General features: G+C 44.0%; 1 protein-coding gene across 5 annotated transcripts in view; it reads left to right on the top strand.

The window, feature by feature from the left end:
- Positions 1–15,902, top strand: part of LOC118399358 (semaphorin-6D-like) — a 186,714-nt gene that overhangs the window by 121,310 nt on the left and 49,502 nt on the right. Inside the window, exon 1 of one of the 5 annotated variants that reach the window (XM_035795381.2) lies at positions 4,081–5,022. The exons of the other annotated variants lie outside the window; for them this stretch is intronic. The gene's annotated coding sequence lies outside the window, so the exon portion shown is untranslated. Of the gene's footprint in view, positions 1–4,080; positions 5,023–15,902 lie in introns of those variants that run through there. 5 annotated transcript variants of the gene reach the window in all.

Here is a 15,902-nt window from a genome sequence, read left to right as displayed (position 1 = left end):
CAGTTCAGTGTGCACAGGAGATGCCATGCATTACACTGCATCTGTTGTGCCCCAAGTATTTCCACTAAACGCGGTCTCTGAAGAGCAGCCTAGCCAGTTGTGGTTTACCCCCTGATCAGTGTCGGTGTGTTTTTGAACCAGCGACGTGACCAATGGATGGACATGTGAATGCACAAGAGTAAACAGTACAAAGTTCTGCCAATTAAATCTTTGTTGTCATGTAAATGTCTATACAAGTATCAGGGAATTCTTTCTCTTGACTAATTTGGAATATTCTTTTTTTTCTTCTTTTTTCCCCCCATGAATCTTGGACTGGACTCTCCTCTGGCCCTGGTCTCTCGGTTCGCAGGTATGTTAAAAATCCTCTCTACTTCACATTCTATCAGTTTCTTTTAGCATCCTGTGGGTCTGGCATGGTGTGTCAGGGTGGCATTTGCATGTTCTCCAGGCACACTTGCCAGGGGGCTGCACTCACATAGTCCCCACGAGGGAAGTCTTGCGGAGAAGGAGCAGGTTCTCAATGGAGGGGGTGTGGCTCAGCAGCTTTTGCGGTTGCATCTACCCACAAACCCTTTAAGCCATTTCAGGAAGAACAAATGCTAATTCACCGTCTATCAAGGGCGTCTGAGAAAATGTGAAAGGTTTTTACTTGGTTGTAATTTAGAGGGCACTTTTTGATGGCTGTCGAGGGCCGGCTAACTCAAATATTAAATGGCTGTGTTTATAGGGGGGGAAAAGGGGCCTATTTATTTGGTGGCTGCCCGCAAACCTGCTAGCTAAGGCTAATCTGTCAGATGGAGAGACTTGGAAAGCTGCAGGGTCAACAATATGTGAATGTTCTGTAACGTTTTGCCCTACTGACCGAGGCCCAGAGAACACGTAATAGGTCTGTTACCTGAAGTACAGTATTGCGAAACCCCCGGCGCTAATGCTAATTGGCATACTAGTTCCCTTCTCTCTGGATAAAGTCTCAGTTCAGTCCAAGTTCGCTGACTGTAGTTCAAGTTCAAGAAGTGTTCTAAACTGTTTGTGGTTGTCAAATATGCTGTCTGTGTATCTAGACCCCTGATTGTTTTTTTTCTAAGGCACCTGTGTCAAACTCATTCCACAGAGGGCCGAGTGTCTGCAGGTTTTTGCTCTTCCCTTGTACTTGAGTGATTAATTAATGTCGCTGATTAGTAAGGAACTCCCCTGACCTGGTTTTCTTAATTGAAAGGAAAACCTAAAAACCAGCAGACACTAGGCCCACCATGGAATGAGTTTGACAGCCCTGGTCTAAGGCAATTAGAAAATGAAATAAAGCAATTAATAATACAAGGGACTAACAGAACTATTCTACAACAAAGCTCATTGCTTGGAATTGTCTTTGCACCCCTCTCTCTGTGTGTGTGTGTGTGTGTGTGTGTGTGTGTGTGTGTGTGTGTGTGTGTGTGTGTGTGTGTGTGTGTGTGTGGTCAATTTGAAACAGAAACCTGGCGACAGGTTGGGTAAACGGCAGCCGTGTGAGCCCTGAGAGTCTGGCTACTTATTCCTCCCGGATCTCAGAATTCCTGCCTAATCCCACATTGGGGAGATGGAGAGCAGATTAAGCGACGGGAAATATCCTTCCAAAAGGCCTATTCCCGCTGCTTTTCCGAGCCCTCGCAATCAGATTTCCGGGGATTTGGACGGTGTCTTCAACCTCATTTCCACCCTCTTGGCTCGTTCTTCTTCAGGGAGCGACGGGAGGGATGCTCCACACGAAGGCACACACATACTCCCTTGCATGCACACACACACATTTGCCCACTTACTTGCCCATGCACGCACACGTGAATTGTGTTGAGGCCATGTGATTCCAAGCTTCATTAGTAGATTCAGATATTTCAAATTTGGTTATCAATGAACCTATGAACTACTTTGTATGTGCAAACTGTACTTAGTTGGGCTTATCCAACTACACAAAATGACAGTTCCAAATGAACGTTGTTGCACAGAGAGTGGTGTCTGTAGGAATCATTTGAAGCATCAGTCTTTGAGGCTCCCGAGTGGTGCAGCGATCTGAGACACTGCATATCAGTGCTTTAGGCGTCACTGCAGACACCCTGGTTCGAATCCAGGCTGCATCACATCCGGCCGTGATTGAGAGTCCCATAGGTCGGCGCACAATTGGCCCAGCGTCATCCGGGTTTGGCCGGTGTAGGCCGTCACTGTATATAAGAATTTCTTATTAACTGACTTGCCTAGTTAAATAAAATAAACATATGGTAAATAAGGTGGCTGTGTGTAGTGCCCGAGGGCTTGTCTACAGCACAGGAGGTTGGTGGCAACTTATTTGGGGAGGATGGACGCGTGGTAATGCCTGGAGCGGAATCAGTGGAATGGTGTCAAACACAAGAGCTGTGTTCGAATACTCATAGTAACTGGACTATTTGTGATGTAAATTGAGTTTGTACTATGTTTATTGGTCATAGTATGGATATAGTTAGTTAGTATGCCAAAAGTTTCCGGATGTCGTACTACTTGCGACAAAATACAAAGTATACAAGCAATGGACTATTTCCGTGCTTATAGTCCCCATAATGCAATTCTTCAGAAAATGGGCGTGGCTTCACGGTTTCAGATTTTAAGAAAATGGCAGAAAATATGCAGTCCGGCGAGAGGAGATACAAAATCGTTGCGTTAACTAATTATGACAAATGTTAAGAAAATGTTGACCAATGTTATGACTTCTCAAATAAGTTAGGTTACACGTTATGTTGGCTGACAATTTGTTAGCTACACTATCCTTACGAACCGCATAGCATATCATTAAAGCAGTATGTTCCGGTATGTTAGCTACCTACTGTAACGATAGTTGGCTACTAATACATCAAACTTGCCAGTATCCTTACTTCATGCTATCTAATTACCCAACGTTTATTGACTTGATTATTCAGGTTATTCATTGCTTAGCTAAATGGAATAGTGGTTCGGGTGTGTTCGTAAATTATCTACTGATTTCAGAGCACTCGTCTGACTGCCAGAGCACAGAATAACTAATGAATTTACAAACGCCCAACACACGTTGAATGTGGCCAGTCTCAGTAAACATTGGCAAAAAGCGTAATTCAATTGTTGCCAGCAGCACATTTACCAACGCTCTGGATAACATGACAACTGCCTAACCAGCTCTGCTAGGGCGAGTAAAATGGTCAGAGTGAGGTGTTCTCTCATTTGTGTCTGGAAGTAGCTAGCCAGTTAGCTTGGGTGCTTTACTGCCGTTGTGACGGTCAGAACGCTCAGCTCAACCCTACTCCTCGGCCACAGCGTCCAGTGTGTGCGCCGAGACTAGGGAAACGCTCTGAATTTATGAACGGACAATCTGACAATGCCCTTGAATTTATGAACCTCCAGAGCACACTCTGGCACTCCAGATGAAATTTAAGAACACACCCGAAGTCTAGATAGAAATTTGTTATGCTAGCAGGAGGTTGCATAGCAACCGCATCAACTTCCGGTAGACAGAGTATGCTCACCCGCTCGGTTACAGTGTTCTAAAAGGAACTAATAGTATGTACTCATTTAAGTATGTAGTATACAGAATGTTAGTATGGGTATTTGAACACACCTAAGGTTTCTGTGTGTTTGATACCATTCCATTTGCTCTGTTCCAGCCAGTATTAAGAGCCGTCCTCCCCTCAGCAGCCTCCACTGCTCTACAGTACTCAAGCCAAGGTACAGGACATTGATCCCCTGACGGGAACACAATGAGAACGTCGTTAAACACCAGGCTGGGTTATCGAGTGGATAGGGAGAGAGGAAATATTTCCCTGCTAGAGGTTTCCCCACCAAAGGAGGTTGTGTGTGTGTGTGTGTGTGTGCGTTCAAGAATGCACATGCCCTTACATATCCTCCTCATCCCTCGCTCCTAAAAAAAAACAGTCGCCATCTGATTTAATCTTGAGCCGCTCGCCAAACCTAATCAAGCTAACCGTCTAATCTCAATAAGAGATTTACTCCAGTCCAGATCAGACTATTCTAGTGCTGAGCAATTAGTGCTTTTTGAGGTCTGTTCGGTTTCTGTTATGTGTGTGTGTGTATATATATATATAATATATATATTGTTTTTAATCACTTTCGGTTTCAATCATTTTTTGTTAACATGAAATGCATTATGAAATTTAGAGTTTAGAGCTTTTAAATGCAAATTCCAAAGCCAAAAATAGTGTACATTCAATTGCCATAACATTGAAAATATTCCATTGTCTGTTATTTCCACATTGGGTAAACATCAATAGAAAAATAGGAAATGACTATAAAATTGTATATTACTTAGTTTTTATTTGCTGACTTTATCATTTTTCATTACTTCGTCAACTTCTCTGCTCAGCCAGTAGCATCCAGACAACCATCTGACGTTATCTGTCACGGTCTTCCTCCTCTTCATCTGAAGAGGAGAGGCGAAGGATCGGAGGACCAATGTGTGGAATGTGTTTATGATGAATATTTAATTGAAGAAAGTACTAAACAAAAACAATAAACAAATCATGACCGTGAAGCTATCATAAGGACTGTGCTGACACAAGCAACTAACATAGACAATCACCCACAAACAAACAGTGAAACCCAGGCTACCTAAGTATGATTCTCAATCAGAGACAACTAATGACACCTGCCTCTGATTGAGAGCCATACTAGGCCGAAACATACAAATCCCCAAATCATAGAAAAACAGACTGCCCACCCCAACTCACACCCTGACCATACTAAATAAATACAAAAACAAAGGAAATAAAGGTCAGAACATGACATTATCTCTGCCACTACTCCCCATACTGTACTGTCTTTAGCCATCTTATTTAGCTAGCCTCCCTAAGTGTAATGTAGAGCTGTCTGACAAAATCATTTTACTAGTTCTTCAAAGTAGACAAGGCATACTTTCATCAACTGTCTCTATCCCTCCCTCTTTTGTGCAGTCTGTGTGTGTCTAACCTAATGTAGCAGGTGAAACAGTGGATCCGTCTTTGTCCGAGCCTGAAAGAACCGGTGCAATGGATTATGGTAATTGCAGTTGTTTACAACATTTCTGAGCTGAACTATATTAGTTGAATATTTGCTTTGTGAAAACTGCAACTCCCTTCCGCCCAGCGTCCTACATAGTTCTCGACTTGATTTCTCTCATGAAGGATTTGATTTCTCTCTAGATAAACGGCGCGTTGGGCTCAAAAAAAATAATAAAAAGAACAAAGTATTTCAAGTAATTGAACCGATGCCGGTCAATTAGTTGTATAATAACCACAACAAAAAAAAAAATGTTGGTGAATCGCTCAGCACTAGACTATACTAACGCTGTCTCGCCTGTGACTAATCCTGGACCAGAGGGAGCCAAATCAGGGCCTTAGTGAGAAGCCCTTATCAGATCCATCCCATAGAGGCGTGTTGCCAGTCTTACCCCCATTCATCGTTACGGGGCTCAGCCTTATCTTTAGGACAGATGTGCCAACCATACAGACTACTGACAGGCCCTTTTTTTTAAATGTGCGACAAGTGCAGATCCCAGATCAGATGGTAGCCGTGCCAGGTGAGTGGGTGGGTTAATGGATGAGGGCCAGGGTTAGAATGCACTTTCTCTGTATACAAAAACGGTAAAAACATAGACGGTAATCATAACTTTATCACTGCACTGTATGAATCCCACAGCCTCTTTTAGGAATGTACAACAATTGCATATACTTGCAATTTTAGAAAACTCTTGTAAGACTACCATATTTGGCCGTGACCCCTCCCACGCTGATCACTCATGGTCATGCATGTGCAAGTGTGTCCATGAGCGTGTTTGTGAGTATCTTCACAGATTAACACCAGAGCTTGCACAAGTCCTTTTGATGGTGCGACTGTGAATTCCAGGTTCTGAAAGATTGACACCGTACATTGCACTACTTCCGTGAACGATATAGCTTCGGGTGTTAGTGTGTGAATTCCTGCTTTTCAGATATCAATAACAGACATAGTGGAAATGTGTTAGTGTTTTACATTTACAAGGTTTAGACTAGTAGTGTATGCTGCTGTTCGTGTGACAAATACAGTGCATTCGGAATGTATTCAGACCCCTTGACCTTTTCCACATGTTATGTTACAAACCATTTCCCCCCCTCATCAATCTACACACAATACCCCACAATGACAAAGCGAAAACCGTAAAAAAAAATATTTAAAAAATTGAAGAAATATATGAAAAATGTCAAACAAATATTTTTACAGATACACAATTTACATAAGTATTCAGACCCTTTGGGATGAGACTCGAAATTGAGATCAGGGGCATCCTGTTTCCATTGGTCATCCTTAAAATGTTTCTACAACTTGATTGGAGTCCACCTGTGGTAAATTCAATTGATTGGACATGATTTGGAAAGGTACACACCTGTCTATGTTAGGTCCCATAGTTGACAGTGCATGTCAGAGCAAAAACCAAGCCATGAGGTCCAAGGAATTGTCCGTAGAGCTCAGAGACAGGATTGTGTCAAAGCACAGATCTAGGGAAGGGTACTAAGACATTTCTGCAGCATTGAAGGTCCCAAGAAGCCAGTGGCCTACATCATTCTTAAATGGAAGAAGTTTGGAACCACCAAAACTGTTCCTGGAGATGGCCGCCCGGCCAAACTGAGCAATTGAGGGGAAATGGCCTTGGTCAGGGAGGTGACTAAGAATCCGATGATGCAGAGTTCCCCTGTGGAGATGGTTGCTCTTCTAGAAGGTTCTCTCATTTATGCAGCAATCAGGCCTTCATGGTAGAGTGGCCAGATGGAAGCCACTCAGTAAAATGCACACGACAGCCTGCTTGGAGGTTGCCAAAAGGCACCTAAAGGACTCTCAGACCATAAGAATCAAGATTCTCTGGTCTGATGAAACCAAGATTGAACTCTTTGGCCTGAATGCCAAGTGTCACGTCTAGAGGAAACCTGGCACCATCCCTATGGTGAAGCATGGTGTTGGCAGCGTCATGCTGTGGGGATGTTCTTCAGTGGAAGGGACTGGGAGACTAGTCAGGATCGAGGAAAAGATTAACAGAGCAAAGTACAGAGATCCTTGATGAAAACCTGCCCTAGAGCGCTCAGAACCTCAGACTGGGTCAAAGGTTCACCTAACAGGACAACGACCCTAAGCACACAGCCAAGACAATGCAGGAGTGGCTTCGGGACAAGTCTCTGAATGTCCTTGAGTGTCCCGGCCAAAGCCCGTACCCGATCGAACATCACCGGAGAGACCTGAAAATAGCTGTGCAGTGACACTCCCCATCCAACCTGACATGACTTGAGAGGATCTGCAGAGAAGAATGAGAAGAATGAGAAGAACTCCCCAAATACAGGTGCGCCCAACTTGTAGTGTCATACCCAAGAATATTTTAGGCTGTAATCGCTGCCAAAGAGGCTCCAACAAAGTACTGAGTAAAGGGTCTGAACTCAAGTAAATGTGATATTTCAATGTTTTTTAAATTTGTATAATTTTTCAAAAATGTCTAAAAACCTGTTTTTGCTTTGTCATTATGGGGTATTGTGTGTAGATTGATGAGAGAAAAAACAATTTAATCATTTTTAGAATAAGGTTGTAACGTAACAAAATGTGGATAAAGTCAAGGGGTCTGAGTACTTTCCGATTGTACTGTAGCTGGGCAGAGTGGATTATTTGTGTGTGTGTGTGTGTGTGTGTGTGTGTGTGTGTGTGTGTGTGTGTGTGTGTGTGTGTGTGTGTGTGTGTGTGTGTGTGTGTGTGTGTGTGTGTGTGTGTGTGTGTGTGTGTGTGTGTTGCATCTGTGATTGTGTGTGTGTTGCATCTGTGATTGTGTGTGTGTTGCATCTGTGATTGTGTGTGTGTTGCATCTGTGATTGTGTGTGTGTTGCATCTGTGATTGTGTGTGTGTTGCATCTGTGATTGTGTGCGTATGTGTGTGGGTATGTCTACTGTGTATGCTTGCGTGCATATACAGTATTTATAACATATGATTACAGTATTTGTGTGGTATTAAGACAGGGTTATATATGGGCTAGTAGGACTTAACACTGCTGAGCTGTGTGCATTGTGTATAAGAGGCAGTAAAGCTGACATTATAAAAAGCTCAAAGTAATGGCGCTTAGACCAAATGTGGCCTCTGCTCGATGGTCGGCTGTTCGAGGCTTATTCAATGTAAAACATGACTGGGAGCTCTGTTAAAGCCAGATATCTATGACGAAATGTTTAAAGAGTTCTGGTGGCTGTCCTCAACACTTGATCGCTCAACTAGTCGTTAAATGACTGGAGCATTTGGCACCTGTTTTATTCCTAAGTTGTGATGAACTACTCAATGGATGACACAGAGTTTGGAACACGCAGGATGTGATCCTTGTCACATGAACGTTGTGCGGTCATCGTATACGCACCGTTCACTTTGAATCATCCCCTCGTGGACAGCGTAAAAAAAGATCCCCACCGGCAAGTTTCTGCTCATCTCGGAGCATTTTATCCGTGTCAAAATATTGCCAGGGTCGTCGGTCCAAGACAACCAGCAGATAACATTTCCAATTGTTTTATGAACCTTGTTCCACCTTAAGTTCCTTGTTGTGGATTGGATTTAGTGGAGGTGCATGGTCTTTTAGGCAGGCGAAGAATTCTGCCACACAGGAAACGTCACGGTGTCCATGTGACATGTGTTAGGGTAGAACGAGGGCCCCAATGCTTTTGGCTCCCCCTGGAACCTGGAAAAATGCTACACATGCCAAGGCTGCCTTTTTAACATTGCATCCTCCATTTCTGAGTGCGCTGTGTGTGTTGTAAGGCTTCTGTTTGTGTTTCTCTTTACGCCTACAGACAGATGCGGCCTGTCACACCGAGAAATAGGCAGATGCATTGGTAGGTGCACACATAAACACTCGTATACAGACAGACACTTACGTCCATGGTCTGTCACACACACCGACACACACAAACAGGTTCTCAGTGTCAGTCCTGGGAGGGTTATGGTTGCCCAACCTCAACCATAAATTAGTCAGTTCCACTGAGCAGCAGAGGAGCAATTAGGTCCACATTCCAGGGTATCCTCGGTCATCCTGTAACCTTTGAACCTCTGGGCCTTGTAGAGACTTGCCAAGCCTGTTGGCATTTTTTGGCCACAGATACACATAGTAAAAAAAACACGCACACACTAGGCCTCAGCCCGTGTACTGTAAGCCATCAGTGATTGCGAAAGTGAGGGTCTCCCATCTTAAATGCCTAAACAAGACAAACCATATCTATCACAAGGCAGCCAGTGTAGATGGACAGCCAGTGTAGATGGAGAGGATTCTAGGTGTCTATGTCTCTGGCTCAGCCATGTTTTACAGGGAGCATGGAGTGTGTCTACGTGGAAAGGTGGGTGTGGACTAGGGAGGGAACAGCAGGAAGGGAACGGAGAAATGGATAGAGATATCAAGGTGAGTGGGAGGGCAAAGACGGACAGATGGGGAGGAGGAAAAGAAGGAGGAGGAAAAGAAGCCGAGGCCAGTAGGAGAAGGGGAAGAGCGAGAGCGTGGCTTGTTTATGACATTTGTAGAGATGGAAGACATGCCACGGGGAGATTAACTGTCTCAAGCCGAGGAATGTTGACTGCAGGAGTTTATTTCCACATATCTACCGATCTGTGTTTCTACACACACCGCCAACACACACACATGTACTGCCTGAGATTGTTTTCGACCACTATCTTTGCTTTGTCTGGACAGAGAGAAGTACAGCGGGGATTGCAGAGTTATTTTCGGGTGGGAGGTATGGGGTAACATGTTTTGAACAGGAACCTATACTTTAGGGGAGTTTTTACTTGTATTTTACTTCCATGTAAGACTTTCTCCTCAAGTTGGCCCCAGAATCAACATCGAGGCAAAATGTCCCGTTCAAACCAGGAGAAAGCAGTTGTACGGTCTATCCTACACGGTGATGGAGGGTCGGATAAATGTTCAATTAAAACTGATTGGGAACTTCAGGTGGTCACAACGGTACATTTTGTCTTTGCAGAATCCACTACACCTCCTAAGTGATGGGTTTGTGGAAAAAATATATAACTGCTGTCCTCAGATCATTGTAACGGAAATCTATTGTGAATCTTTTGTGGCACTGTTGTGGATCACAAGACTCTGTAGGTTAGAGTGTGGTGCTAGCGCCAAGGGTGCTTAGTTTGATTCCCGCAAGGGTCACAAGAATAGTTCTAAATATATATTATCATCGTTTAGCAGATACTTTTGGATAAAAGTGTCTTAAATGACCTATTGTAATATGATATTGTATTCCAATGCGACTCAGTTCATCTCAGTTCAGCTCTGTTTTTGCGATGTAGCCCTGAGCTCTATGTACAGATAATGTGGATGGGTTTCTGTTGCCGTTGTGTGTGACTTTTTGTGCGTGTGTTTGTAGTGTGTGTGTGTTTTGCGTTGACGCTGTGTGTTTATACAGGTGACAGCCGGGTGGCGGCGAGGGGCATTTTAGAAGGGTAATGGGATGCATCGGCAGGAGTTTGGGTAAATATCAACGCGTGGGTGTGAATATTCACAGTGGGCCTACAGTGAACGGACACACAAACTCACAGAGGGCTCTGGTTTGAATCTCGTATCTATCATAGTGCAGAGAGAGCCCTCTTGAAAAAGCGAGCCATAAAGTGGACCCTGTCAACATGGCATGGTCTGAAAAGTGTCTTTGAGACACACTACTCATGATGTCAAGCAAAGCGGATGTTATTGTTTTTTTATTTTCTTCGTCCTATAACCTCCAGACACTGACAAACAAGCCTTGTCACCAGCAGTGGCAAGTTTCCTTGTCAGTCGGCAGCATCTCTATAATGGGGTTGCTAGGAGGAGACCTACTACTCTCTCAGACAATTAGAGCGGTCCCAGGAACACCACAGGAGCCAATTAGAACATGCCTCAAACTCCTGAGGAGCCAACTAAAGGAGGGTGAGTTGTGTGGTGTTGGTGACAATTGTTTTGGAAGCAGTGAGGATTGAGGCAAAGTGTGTGTGTGTGTGTGTGTGTGTGTGTGTGTGTGTGTGTGTGTGTTCGAGCCTGCACATGTGTGTCAAGAGAGGACATTCTGATTTAGAGCTTCAGGCTAACTTCTTTACGGTTCTCTGACATCACCTGTAGAAGATATGTCATGGTCTGTGCCAAAAAAAAGAAGAAATCTCTCCCAAGTGTGGCGCTCCTTTAAAGGTGCAAGACCAGTTGTCGTCTTTATGGTTATATATTTACAATGTAGACAGGTGCATTTCTGCATGTAAATGTTCATTTGTTCGCTATGTCTTTTAATGCAGAACATGAATGTCCCTTGTAACAACGCATTCACAAATTAAGTATCATGATTAATTGTCAGTCATCATGACTATTTGCATGCCTAAACATCTCTGTATCCCTTTAAGAAACATCACAACAACATTAAATATAGGCTTTCTGAGGCACTCAACTCCCAGTGATAGTTTCCCCTCATCCCCTTTAACTCACTAGAGGCCATAATCTCTGCTATAGTCTTATAGAGAGATTTACTAAAGCCTTGTAGAGGCTTAGTCGTTTACCAGTAAGTAGACCTAAATCTTTCACAACATCGTAATAACAATAGGGAGTAGGAGTTAGTCATCCATAGACTGATCTAAAGTCAGTTTTGCATTTGATTACTTATTTGTTCATATTTGGATGTGAACAATTTGAGCTGATCTTAGATCTGTGCCTATTGTACCCAGAGCTGATGATAACAATGTAATTTTGCATTTGTTAGTGTTAGGGCTTAGTGGGTTGAGTTGAAAAAATGACACTATGTGAACTGTGTTATTTATTTAGAATTCAAGGCACACTTAACCAGCATGGAGACCACAGCATTCTGCAGCAATACACCATCCCATCTGATTTGCGCTTAGTGGGACAATCATTTGTTTTTCAACAGGACAATGACTCAACACACCTCCAGGCTGTGTAAGGGCTATTTGACCAAGAAGAAGAATGATGGAGTGCTGCGTCAGATGACCTGGCCTCCACAATCACCTGACCTCAACCCAATTAAGATGGTTTGGGATGAGTTGGACTGCAGAGAAGGAAGGAAAAGCAGCCAACAAGTGCTCAGCATATGTGGGAACTCCTTCAAGACTGTTGGAAAAGCATTCCAGGTGAAGCTGGTTGAGAGAATGTGCAACGTTGTCATCAAGGCAAAGGGTGGCTACTTTGAAGAATCTCAAATCTCAAATATATGTTGATTTGTTTAACACTTTTTTTTTTGGTTACTTTTTTTTGGTTACTATGTGATTCCATTTGTGTTATTTTATTGTTTTGATGTCTTTACTATTATTCTACAATGTAGAAAATAGTAAAAATAAAGAAAAAACATGGAATGAGTAGGTGTGTCAACTTTTAACTGTGTGTGTGTGTATACACACATGCATGTGTCCTCCCCACTTCTAAAATCAAAGCTGCGCCCCTGCTTTTACTCACTTCTTAATTCCCACGGACACATCAAATGAGTGTAGTGGAGGAATACAACTTATGAATTATGTAGTACAATAGAGAAATCATGCAGAAAGTACCCTACACAATCGCAAAGCACCTGAAATATATTCACATGTGCGCCGCACACAGCCTAGTTTCAGCGGAATATCATCTGCAGGCAGCAAGAGCGCACAGCTCTCAACTGGTTTTGGCATGGAGCAGCTCACAGAAGAATGACATCGGTAGGGTAGGTAGGAAAGACATTTCAACTTAGCATTTACTGGTAGATATTATAACTAAGACAACAATGGGTATGCAAACAAGGCATTGAAAAAGTTTAGTCCAAGGTCTTAGTTAGTAGGCTATTTGTGATGCGCAATTCAGTCGTCATGCCCTGTTTGCATCAGGGACCCAGGCCCACCCAATCAGATTGAACAAAGATGATACATTATTACCAAAATACTCCTCAGCACCCCCCCCCCTGGACAGAACATCGCATTTTTTGTTGTTTTTCTACAATAAAAAAAGTGTGATTTTGAGAGGGCAAAACTGAAAAATATATAGGAAAACAAATGTTAAAATATATAGGAAAACACAGGAATCTTCACACAGGGTGCCTTTCCTTCGCTGGGCAGGCCATTTTGGCAATTTTAATATACTCACTTCTCCAGACTCCACGACACCACTGCATAGGGCCGAATGAAAGACAGCAGCCACACACAGCATCACTCAGACATAATAAGCCAGTAGGTCCCAATCATAATCATAAGACTACAAAAACACAACCATTAGGCATTTCCCAATCGAAATGTAAAGCTATTACTTCCCGTTGCAAAAACAAACAAAAAAACTTCACGTTGAGCACACAAGTTTACCGCCGACCTTAAGTGATGCGCTATGGAGTTTATACTTGAGCGTTCAATGAACTGTAAGGTGAAACTCTAGGCATAATACGTTTTTCATAGGATATAAGTTGTGGACCAGCCCACATGAATGTGTGTGAGCTATATACTCATAAGCATATTTGGTATACTAGTTATGCACGTCTACCCACATACAAATATGCACAAATATTGCACGATACACATAAAATGGCCTTCTTGTTGCATCTGAAACCGGTCTCTGGGAATTAGAAACACAATTCTCCATAAGTCACAAAAGCAACCATAGAGACACGTTCATAAAGACACACACACACACACCTACGCACAAACAGTTAGCCTGCGTCCTTAGACATCTGTAATCTGTCTGATCCAATTAGCCAATTCCATCAACAGCCATAGAGAGAGAGGGGGAGGGTTCCTGGGCAACAACCGCCTGGAGCCTTCGCTCCAGGCAACACAGAGGCACCCACTCCACCTCACCAGTGGGTCTTCAATTAGTTCTGCCTGGCTACTCCCTTGCTCTGTTTCTTTATCTCTCTCGCTCCCTCTTCTTTCTCCCTCTTTCTCTCTCCCCTATCTCTGCTTCTCTGCCACGCTTCTTCATCTCTGTCTGCACTCTTCCACCGCTCTCTCGTTATTCTCTCCTCCTTTCCTTACACGCACTCTTCTCCTCGTCTCCCCTCTTCCTTCTTATGACGTCTTTGTTTATCCTCTTCACATCTTTTCCTGCCTCTCCCTCTCCTCTTGCTCTCCAGCCTTCCTCTCCTCCATCCCTCTTCTCCTTTAATTTTGACAATTTCCCTGCATCAAAAATACTGTCCCCCCCCCCCATCCCTCTTTTGGACTGCAGTATACAAGAGTTATGGAGAGATGTGGCAACAAAAGAGCTTATGAGACCTTGCTTTGTTCATCCCCTTATCACAGTTTGCCCCATAATTGGGGTTAATTGCTCAGTACCGATTTGGCATCTTGTTCAAGCCCTTACTGTTGGAATGCATCCTCCCTTAAGTTTGTTCCATTGGAAGAAAAAACGTTATGTTTATACATTTGGAGATATGGATGAACTCTGAGTGTCTGTCTGTCTGTCTGCCTGCCTGCCTGCCTGCCTGCCTGTGTATGTCTATGACCATGTCCATTGTGTCTGTTTGCCCGGAAATTGTTTGTCATCAGGCAGTAAGTCATTCTGATTACCCAGCTGACGATAGTGGGCAGTGAAAGCGCATGACGTCTTTGTCTCGTTGCTACCGTGTGTAGTCTCCTGCGTTGTCCCAAATGGCATATCCCAGAGTTAACACAGACAGACGAACCTGTGGAAAACAGAGGGGTCCTGGGATTAACCCCTATGGCACTCTGTTACTAAATTAACCCCTTGAATAACCCACCCACCATTGTAAAAACGTCAAAACCACCCCCTAAGGGTCTGTAGGGTTATCCTTGACCTTGCTGCACTCCACTTTACTACGGTTGTAATCCCAGCAGTGATTCAGCCAATCAGCTCCTTCCCTTCAGCTGACCCCCCACGTCGTTGTAGTAGAAGTGCTCTGAGGGGAGTGGCTGTGATGGCTCTAGAGTGTGTGTGGGGGAGAGGGGCTTCTGGAACATGTGAAGCTCTGGTGTGTGTGTGTGCGTGTGCGTGTGCGTGTGCGTGTGTGCGTGCGCGTGCGCGTGTGCGCGTGCGCGTGTGTGTGTGTGTGTGTGTGTGTGTGTGTGTCCGTTTCCCTTTCCCTCAAGTATGACTGTGGGGAGGGCGTTTCGCCTGTTGGGCAGTGATGACATTGATTCTTATTCAACCCTGTTAAAGCAGAGGTCTCTCACTACATGTTACCAAGGGCAACCAGCAAATGGATTCCAGAGGGGCTGAAATGCGTAATCTCCGTCGGACAAGTTCGCACATGCACGAAGGTGCATACACACGCGACACACAAACTAATTTCAATAGACGTTCTCTTCCCTCTGAGTCCCATCCGCAAAATATCAGCGGGGATCGTATCATTAGTGCTCTGTAGTGTGGAGTAGTAACGTTCCTCCTGTGATGAAACGCTCTTCGCCATGTTTTGTGAGTAATCGGGAATCGTTACGGTTATCCCACAACGATGTTCAGCACTGTTCATTGGAACTGATGTCTTCTGTGACTCTGAACAGACTGGAAATCCTGGTTGGGAGTCATTTTATTGATGTGCTCGTTTCAGAACAGGAAGTGAGGTCACGCCTATTGATCACAAGTGACGGTTCCAACCTAACTGTCAGGCTGTTGGGCAGCCATGGAGGAGAAGTGATGAAAAAAGAAGACGAGACCGAATCAGAACAGAGGGGAATAAATGAGTGAAGGTATAGAACGCCGGAGAGAAAGTGAGACCGGGTTGAGACGGGGAGAAAGTCAGGAGTCCTAATACAAACCGAAGGACCGGCGAGGAGGGCCTGTTTGAGAAAGAGGGATGGACATTTAAAGGGGAGAAGTTGAGTGGAAAGGAAAAGAGAGGAGGAGGAGGAAGGAGGAAGGAAGCAGAGGTTTTCATTATGTGTGAGGGAGTGGAGTCAATGAATCATGGCCTAACGAGGATGAGCCTCATTACGACCCGGTGTTGCC

The sequence above is a fragment of the Oncorhynchus keta genome, chromosome 20, assembly GCF_023373465.1.
Source record: "Oncorhynchus keta strain PuntledgeMale-10-30-2019 chromosome 20, Oket_V2, whole genome shotgun sequence".
Classification (NCBI taxonomy): domain Eukaryota; kingdom Metazoa; phylum Chordata; class Actinopteri; order Salmoniformes; family Salmonidae; genus Oncorhynchus; species Oncorhynchus keta.
Note: the sequence above shows the minus strand (reverse complement) of the source record. Positions and strands in the feature narration are given on the sequence as shown.